Below are 10,413 nucleotides of genomic sequence, written 5' to 3'. Positions count from 1 at the left end.
GTGTGGGGGAGTGGGATCTGGGAAGAAGATAGGGGGAGAAGAGGAAGAGAGAGTATGTCATGGGGAATCAGGAAGGTTGAGTAGGAGGGGGTAGAATAGGGGGAAGAGGGAATCATAGGATAGAAGACAGATCAGGCACCAATGTGACATCTCGTGATCTAAAGGGATGACACCAATTGGCAAGCTAAGCAATAGTGGAGAGACCACCTCGAATGCTCATTCCTGATAATGAACTTGATGTATATAACCACCCGGGATCCTTCATCCAGTGACTGATGGAAGCAGAGGCAAACATCCACAGTTAAGCATTGAAGTGAACCCAAGGAACCCATTGACAGAGAGAAAGAAGAGCGATGAGCAAATTGGCAAAGAATGGGCTGGCAAAACCAGCAGAGAGAGCTGATCTGAACAGGGGAGAGCTCTTGGACCCCAGACCGATAGCGGGTAGGCCAGCATGGGACTGATCCGGACCCCCCCAAAAGTGAGTGTCAGTGAGGAGGCCTGGGCAACCTATGGGGCCCTGGGCAGTGGATGAGTGTTTATCCCTGGAATACAAATAGACATCGTGTGCCCATAGCACAAAGAGGGATGCTCTCTCAGCCTGGACTCTTAGGGGAGTGCCTGGACCCTACCGTGAGAGAAATGACAGGCTCTAGATATCCCCTATGTGAAAGGAATTGGTAATAGGGTAGGAGGCTGGGGGGGAACAGGGGGATGCAGGAGGAGGGTAGGGAGAGGGAACTGGGATTGACATGTAAAACAAGCTATTTAAAATTAAAATAAAAGAATTAAAAAATAAAAAATAATAAGACAAAATATACAATGATGACAAGCCTTAAATAAATTCTTGACTTATGCTTCTGCAAAGTGGGCAAAGATCTTCACTCACACTTTAGATGGAATTTCTGGTTCTATATAGCATCCAATTCATTTGTGAAATTCAGAGTTTAGAAAAACGATGAAGATTCTATGGTGGTTGTATATCCTATTAGTAACAGATCTATCCAAAGTCTCACCACCATACCTCAAGGCCATATAGTCAGTTGGTCTAGAGAAAACTGTGATATTGCTTTGGTTCAGCACCAAAAATTGCATAATAATGTCTTAGAATTATTTTCAAAAATAATATGTCAGGAGCTGCCAAAACATTATGCAGCTATAAAAATAGAATGTTGACTGGGTAAGAAGTGACAGAAAATAACACAAGCTGAATTTTAAGCTTTGCACTCATTCTTGCCAATTGATTGTTCCACTCATACACATATTACAGCCTAAATTACAAACATTTGCTGAGTCATTAGTGAATATTTTTCTAAAATTAGCATTAGAAGAACTATTGGAAAGCAGAAAACTCACACTTCTTTTTATTATCACTTCAAATATATGGGTTACTGCTTCTAGTTGTGCTAATGAGAAAATGTTTTTACTTTCTTCTTGTAGAGATATATCCCTTTATTGAGATATACCTGTAGATGGTAATCTGCTTTCCATTCCTAAGCACAGTTGAATTAATATTTTATGTACTACTAGGTCCTCATATTTTAATGTCTTTGTGGAATTTTTAATCTAGTTAGCAAGAAGTCAATTTGAACTTTAACCCCGTGTTTTAGTCTTTTCTATTGCTATGACAAAACACAATATACAAGGCAAATTAGAAAATATTTAATTATGTTTTCAGAATGATAGATTCCATCATGGCAGAGTAAAAGAATTGGTACAGAAACAACTGAGAGCTCACACAGCAAAATCACAAGCAGGAGATAGAGAAGCATGCACTTGAAAACCTCAAAGTTTGCTCTCATTGGCACACTTCCTCCAAGAATTCCATTCTTCTTAAATGTTCCTAAACAATTCCATATACTAGAAACCTAGTATTTGAATAAATGAGACAATGTTGTACCATTTGGGGCTTCAGTCAATAGGACATAGACTTGTAGATGGCAGCAAAATTTTGGTCTTTCTTAGGTATATTCAAAGGGTTTAATGTCACTACTCTCTCTTGTCTACAGTGTCTAAAAAGGATTTCAAATAGTATGAGTTTGTAGTTTAAAGCATGCTTTAGTGGACTTTAAGATTTGTGATTTGTTATTCCTTTGCAAGGCTATGCCATATTTAAGTTAGCATATAAAATGGAGGTATTAAGAATAGTTTTATTATAGGATGAGAATTGAGTGGAAGTTTAATGTATTATCTGGCATAAAGTGGCTGTAAGTAAATGTCATTTTCTACTATTCTTATTATTGTTAATACTTATATTCTGGTATACCCTGTGTGTTAGATGAGTCAGAGGCAATGTTGGTTATTTAGTCATTTTCATGTGGATCCAGAAAGTGTGTGTGTGTGTGTGAAGACCTATCTATCTATGTAGATATATGTAGACATATCAATATTTATACCTATATCTATATATTTATAGTAAACAAAACCTGAACTTTACAAGATAAACAATGAGAAAGTATTTACTTCACTGATAGCTGCTATGGAGTCTTCAACAAGACTGACTTAATATTTAAATGGTGGGTCTCATATTCCAGCCACAATTGGAATAGTTTAAGATTTGGTATTATGAGAAGCTTTTATAAGAAATTTATTTATAAAGACTGGGAAACAACAAGGGATGAATATTTGTACATAGCTCATGCTCATCCCTACAGTTTCTTTTTCATTCATTAATTTTTTTTCAATTATTTTACATACTGGCCATAGTTTATATACTGACCTTCTCCACTCTTGTTACTTCTCCCTCCCATCTATTCCCCTCCCCATCCACTCAGGAAGGGCCATACCTCCCTTGGGCATCAGCAAAGCATGGCACATCAAGTTGAGTTAGGACCAAGCTTCTCCCCCTGCATGAAGGCTGGGCAAAACAATCCAGAATGAGAAATAGGTTTCCAAAAGCCAGCTCAAGAACAGGGACAAGTCTTCATCCCATTGCTTGGAGACTCACAAACAGATCAAGATGCACAACTGTTACACAAATGCCTATAGTTTTGTTGATAATAACTTTATATAACTTCATCCAAAGGTTTCACATAGAGACTTGGGGTTTTTTATGTTTGGTTAGTTGGTTGGCTTTTTGTTGTGTATTTTTCTGTGCCTACACTGGATTTCTTCTTTCCAAACCCTTAGTTTGATTCTAAGCAATGGCTAATTTAGTTCTTCATTTCCTACATTGTATCCAGATTTAATGACTGGTACTGTGAGCTCACTGAGGGCAGGAAAGTATCTTCCTAATCTTTACAATTGAGCCTATATTACTGTCAAACATACAGAGGTTCAACAAATCACTCTGAGATGAAAGAATAACTGAATGCCACAGGATGCAAATTTTAAAAAGTTGATCCTGTTATTCCTTGTTATGACCTAATATAGCTGTTTGTATTGATGTAGACATATAGAATATACGGCTAAAGCTGTGTTATAGGCAAGTAAGTATTAAGTTCAAATAAAACAAAGACAACACACTTTCCATCACACCTTGTAAAGTTTCTAAAAGGAAGCTCCAAGAGCCTTTGTGATTTATCTAGTGGTGATTAATTTTAGTTTATTAGAATAATGAGAAAACCCAAAATTTCTGATAAACATGTTGATAGTTCCTAAATAACACACATGTTGATTTTTATCTTATAAATTCCCAGAAATGGGAAAATCTGATATAAGTAAGTCCTGTTGCCTTTTAACCTCTACAGACCAACTTATTTTTTATTCTTGTCCCATCCCACTTGATGTGTCAAGTTCTTACTAGACAAGAGTTCACAAAGTATCCAGGATCCCTTGTGAAAATACTAGGGAAAAGCACAGGAAAATAATCTTCTTTTGAAACCTCTATTTTTCTACCAGGTTATAGAATATCATAAAGAAATGGTGTCAATATTAATGCACAGTTAATGTTTTTTCTTGAAAACCCTTACTTTGTCAATGGTGGTACCTGGCCATGTCTTTCTAGCATTCTCTGTAGCAGAGAACTCACACAAAACACTGCCTTTCTCTGATCAAGGGCATCTAGTAGTTATAGGAGCTGGTTGATAGCACCATGGAGTTAATACTCTTTTGAATATTCCTCCATGGGTGATTAATAAGGACGTGATAGTCTTTTTGTTTGTTTGTTTGTTTGTTTGTTTGGGTTGATTTGCTTTTTGGGCTTTTTTGTTTGTTTGATACAATGTTTCTTTTTGTAACCAACTTGGCTATCTTGGAACTCAGTCTGTAGGCCAGGCTGGCCTTGAACTTACAGAGATCTACCTGCTTCTGTGTCACAAGTGGTGGAATTAAAGGCTTGCACCACTGTTGTCTCATAGTTTTACTCTTAACAACGAACAGTTTCCTTGCATATAACCCTGTAGTCTTCCATAGCTTGAGGAAAGAAGTATAGGTGTCCAATATCTAACAGGCCTGTTCTATGGTTTAGTAATCCTTAACTGTTGTGGATATAAAATGAGAATCACTTGGGTTTTTGTTGTTGTTATTGTTTGGCTTATATATATATATATGTATATATATTATTTTTAAATTTAAAATAGAAACAAGGTTGCTTCACATATCAATTCCAGGTCCCTCTCGTTTCCCTCCCCTTCTTCCGTGCCCTCCCACCAACCCCCCAATATCCCCTCATTTCCTATTGTTTGGCTTTTGAGCTTTAATCTCTTTTACACATTTTCCTGTTTCCCTAATTCCAGCATGACAAGTCACAAGCAGTGTTTACTTCAGGCGTAAAGCTGTTTCTAATAAGAAATTATTTAGAATGTTTCTTCATTCCAGTGATATTTATGGGACTGTGTCCAAATATCGTAATTGTCAAGAAATGTGAAACTGGCTTTATCTTATTTACAATTGCAATCTATCTCTATAACTAACAAAGTATCAGACACACAACAAAAATTGGCTGGGTGAGATAATCTTTTGTTATTAGAAAAATTTCATCCTTACAAACCATTCAGTTTGGAAAATGTTTTGTGTATAAAGTGAGATAAACCATGGTACAAAACCAACTACATACCCACAAATGTAAGCATAACAATCACACACTGACACTGCTATTTTATAATCCTTTAAAAAATATACTCAAATATCAAAGATAGAAACAAAATAATTACAAAACCATGAAATTTGGGGGTACTTATTTATTCATGTTTGCAATTCTGTATTCATCTAATGTCTGAATATGAATATGTACTAAATTTAAAACAGTGACAAAGTTCATAAAAGTTTGAAATATCAAGAAGAAAAAGTATAACAAAGGTAAAATACATTCAGTCTGACACTTGAGTAAACCTCCCACTGACCTATGAGTCACCCTTTCTCTGTTAAATTGACATACCATGTTCCTTCTCTTCCTTCTGTAAGCCCTGAAATCAAGTCTACCTGAACAGTTCCTTCCCTTCCACTTGATAGATGGACCATGTCTAGTTTGTGTGGTGGAGGCAAAGGTTTAAAGTAGCGAAAACCAGGGCAATGCTACCTGATGACCTACAAGTATATGGTTGTATTTGATTTATCTCTTTGTTTTATATTTACTAAATTCAAATTAGACAGCAGCAAGATTTCCAAATAGTATGAGATTTCCATCTGCTGGTATCCAGAGTTGGCCTCATTGAGATATTCTTTACTTAAGGTTTTTGTCTATTCCCTTTATAATTTATTTTATTTTATTATTCTTATTATTATGAGATATAATACTACCTACTTTACTCCTCCTACTTCCACAAGAGTCTTGCACTAAATGTCCCTCTCTCAAATTTATGTTCTCTTCTTTATTTTTAAGAACTCTTTATTCCATTTAGTGTCATTCATATGTGCATAAATGATTTAACACCCATCGGATCATGCAAAAACTATCCATGCCAATATCCTCAAAGAAGAGTGATTAATTCCAGGATGCCAGTTCTCCTCAGGCCCTGTGTTACACCAACCTATCAACTCAAACCAGGTCTATGAAATCTGGCTAGATGGCAAAATTTCAAAACCTTAATTATTTCCCAGCATCTGAAATAACCCCCCTTACTAATTTATTCAAAGATGACTATGAGAAGCTTAATGCCCTCATAACGGACATAATTATTAATGAAAATGACTTCTCTATAAAATAATACCAAAGTTGTCATTGGAATAGGGAACCTCACTGATGCAGACACAACAGGACTGAAACACAGTGAACCAGCAGAGACTGTCACAGCATACACAAGGCTTGCACAGATAAAAAATGGACAAAATCAAAACACTGAGAAGTGGTAGAAACAAAGTCCCACCCTAACTGAAAAGCTAATTGATACCTGATGGAAAAGAGAAAATCAATTTTCTCCAGTGGAGTGTCTCACTTGGATATCAACTTCAGTCCCCAGCATATTGAGCAATAACTGGCCAAAACAAAAATGATGCCATGCTTTCTCTCTCTCTCTCTCTCTCTCTCTCTATATATATATATATATATATATATATATATATATATATATCCATGCTCTCTCTCTATATATATGTTTTAGTATTTTTTGTCTTATTGATTTAAAAATTATTAATTTTCAAGAGTATAACATGGATATAAATATATCATTTCTACCCCCTTTCCTCCTTTTAAGTTCATCCATAAAACCCTCCTTACTGTTTCAAATTCATGGTGTCTTTTTAAATTAATATATACATGTACATATATATTCCTAAATGTATAAATACAACCTGTTTCATATGTATAACATTACTTTTGTGCTTTTAGACTGACCATTTTGCATTGGGTAGCCAAATGATGTCTTCTTCCCTAGCTCCAGCTATTTCTCCAGCTCAGCTCAAGGCAATCCTTAGTTTCAAGTAGTTTTTCTGTAGAGTGAAGGTCCTAGGCTTCACATTCACTTTAGCATGTCTATTATAAACAGTCATGTTGGTAATACTTCATGAGTATAACTTCTAACATACCTAGGAGACACAGTCTCATATCAAACTCTTTGATTCTCTGGCTCTTACAATCTCTCCACCCCATCTTTAACAATGATCCCTCAGCCTTAGGTAGAGGAGCTGTCTTGGAACTGTAAAGGCTAGGACTGAGCTTCACAAATCTGTATTTTGATTGGCCATGCTTTTCTGAAATGGTTTTCATCTATTGCAAAGAGAAGTTTCCTTGATAAAGGGTAAGGACTGCACTAATCTGTGGTTACAAAAATATAGTTTATGGTTTATCCTGATCTACTTAAGTGATAGTTGTAGGTTCTCCTCCAAAATTTACTATTTCACTAGGCCTGGATAGTTGTATACATTTCCAGTACCAGGCATGATTTTCCTCTTATTGATCAGACCTGAAGTCTAATTAGAGAGATGTGGTTTACTGACAAGGTTGATCTACTACTACTGCACACTTAAGATTATCATGCTATACTGGCAATTGTGGTTCAAAGGCATAAGAACCAGTTTGGACTGTTGGTTTCCTCTTCTTTGGAAATTTGCATGACAGCTTCAGGTACTATGAAAGCTAGCCTTCAGGGAGGAGACACTCAGGTTAGTCCCATTTCAGGGGCCCTAGAGCCCTGTTTCTGAAGTACATGGTGTCTTTAGAAATAGGGACTCCTGTTCCACATCTGAGAGCAACTAAGATCAATATTAATAGCCTCAAATAGTTTGGGGAAGCTTTTTGGACAACCCTTTTACTATTGGTGCACTCATTCTAATATCATATCTCACATCAAACCTATGCTTCAAATGTATTTTTGGAATTAAATACTATGTAGTAGGTTATAAAAGCCAGCTTGAAATATAAAGAATGCTACTTCTCCAGTACATTAATGCCTATTATATTTAATCTTGATTGTTACCTTGATTGGATTGAGAAGGACCTGGATGTGTGTATGAGTACTGTGCTGAGAAGGTTAACTAAGGTCTCAATGTGGGTGGGGATGCTCACTAGGCTGGAGGATGTGACTGAGTAAAATGGAGAAATGTAGAGAGCCAGTCAGCAGATCCAAAGACTGTTTATTTTTGCTTCATTGCCACCATGATGGGAATTATTCTGCTTTCCCATATTCTTCTACCATAGTAGACCTTTAAAAGTATGAGCCGAAATAAATATGTCCTGCTTTTTATTGTGTATGCCAAGTATTTTGCCACAATGACAAGAAACTGACACAATATCATGTGTTCTGCATTTTACAAAAATTATTCTTATTTATTGGACCTAACATCAGCTACTAAGTAGAAAAACTCATTAACTTGTCATTCCTCCCATACTACAAATGTCCTACATTTAGGACCCTAGATATTAGTATAGTAAATTCATGTGTCTGTGAATAGCTCTCAAGCATTCTGATGAGAAAATCAAGAGCATAATTTAACAATGAAGTAGGGAATGTTTTTCTCCTCTTTCCCATGGGCAAACAAGAGAACAACTTACATTGCTTTAGATAATATGCAATAAATTATTCATAAGCACAGATTTATTAGCAAGTCAAACCTCTGTCTTCAATATAAGTTGATATAATATGTGTTAGTGACACTTGAGTTTTATTTTACCATTTTTTGTTATTACAGCTAACAGTCATCCAATAAAAAAAATTTAGACACAAAAATGAGGAAAATAAATGACCTGTTATGTTACCAAAGTTGCCAGTCTCAGGATTTGTTTCTTCTCTCTTTTTATTGTCGCATTCTCCAGTTATGACAAAACAATGCTACAAACTTTGGGACTAAACTTGCTAGTTTCGATATTCTGCGCTTTAATTTGTGACTTATTAGATATTAGATTAGAATTAATATCTCTATTCCATAGTTTTCTTATAAGTAGACGTACAATAATAATAGTATTTATTGATAGGAAATTTCAGAGTTTAATGAAATAGTGAGCAAGTTATTTATCTTATATGCTCAAGAAAAGTTACCTATTCATGGAAAATATTTGCAAATGATACCTGCTTGGGAGAGGAAAATCAGTTTTCTTTAACAGACTGTCACTGGATTTATCAACTACACTGCACGTAGAACACTTTGCCATGAATATGTGGAATATAAAATATACTCCATGTTTTTGTGTGCTTTGTTGTTTCGGTTTGGCTTGGTTTGGTTTAGCATTCTTATATGTTTGGTTGGTTTGTTTTGATTTTCAGAGAGAGAGAGTAGAAAACATGACATTGAGGTAGAGAGGATATGGGAGGAGTTGGGGAAGGGGAAATAATATGATCAAAATATACTATATAAAAAGCCAATCCAGACCCCCTGAATGAGGGTGTCAGTGAGGAGGCCTAGATAATCTATGGGGCCTTGGGTAGTATTTATCCCTGGAATACAAATGGAATTTGGTTGCTCATCCCACAATGAAGGATGCTCTCTCAGCCTGGATTCTTTGGGGAGGGCCTACACCCTGCCCTTGATAAAATTTCAGACTCTGGAGATCCTCCATGGGGGCCTCACCCTCCTTGGGGACCTGAGTGAAGATTAGGTGGGTGACTGGGGTACCTGGTGGAGGGGGAGGAGGGAAGACAGAGGGAGCTGGGAAAAAAGTTAGCTGTTGTTGGGGAAGTCTTATGCTAATAAAGCACTGTCTGGCCAATAGGAATCTAGATAGGTGGGGCTAGGAATCCAGGAGGATTCTGGGTAGGAGAAACACAGGAGAGTCAACATGTAACCGCCATGGGGGTAGGAGCCCAGAACTATTCTCCGGTAAGAGACATACTTAGATTAACAATTATGGGGTAATTACTTAAGGCAGAGCTAGCCAGTAAGAGACAAGCAAGGCCAACAGCTTCATAATGAATATAGCCTCTTGTGTGCTTATTTGGGACTGAAGCGGCTCTGGAACCAGGCTGGCGGGAAGGCTCCTCTCAAGGAAAGCTTCTCTTAACATAATGGTGTCAGAAGTAGGATCATGAATTTCCACGCAAAATAACAAAAGCTTTAAAGGAATTTTAGAAACAGAAGAATGGAGAGAAGCACAGATTTTTCGTAGCAGCATTTTTCTCAGGTGTGCTCTGTTTTGCTATCAACAAGCCAAGATTCACGTGGCTTGCTTACCGGAGTCTTCCTGACTCAGCATAAAAAAAAAAAAACAGCAAGGTTGTTTTAAGAGACTCTGCTACCGATTGAAAGGTGTGTACGTACAGCTGGAAGTGGCAGCTTTTGCTGGAAGTCAGCATGGACTGAGGCGGTAAGTTGGAATCACGCTTACGCCCGCCATCTTGAAACGGCAGTTTAAAACAGTCGCGGTTTTACAGATAAGACACGTGGCCAGAAAAACATAAAGATTTACAGTAAAGTCAGACTTAAATGAAGAAAAACCTCTAAAGGTTTACAGTGTGTTTAAAAATATACGTGAGATTGAGAGAGAAAATGAAACGGCAAAGTGGTAAATAAATACAAAAGCCGGCGTTGTGGTGGCGCACGCTGGTAGGATTTACTCCAGAGGCAGAGGCAGAGGCAGGCAGATTTCCAAAGAGAAATCCTGTC

Source organism: Mesocricetus auratus, unplaced genomic scaffold (assembly GCF_017639785.1).
Source record: "Mesocricetus auratus isolate SY011 unplaced genomic scaffold, BCM_Maur_2.0 Super-Scaffold_100003, whole genome shotgun sequence".
In the NCBI taxonomy this organism is placed as follows: Eukaryota; Metazoa; Chordata; class Mammalia; order Rodentia; family Cricetidae; genus Mesocricetus; species Mesocricetus auratus.
This window is presented reverse-complemented; position numbering follows the sequence as displayed.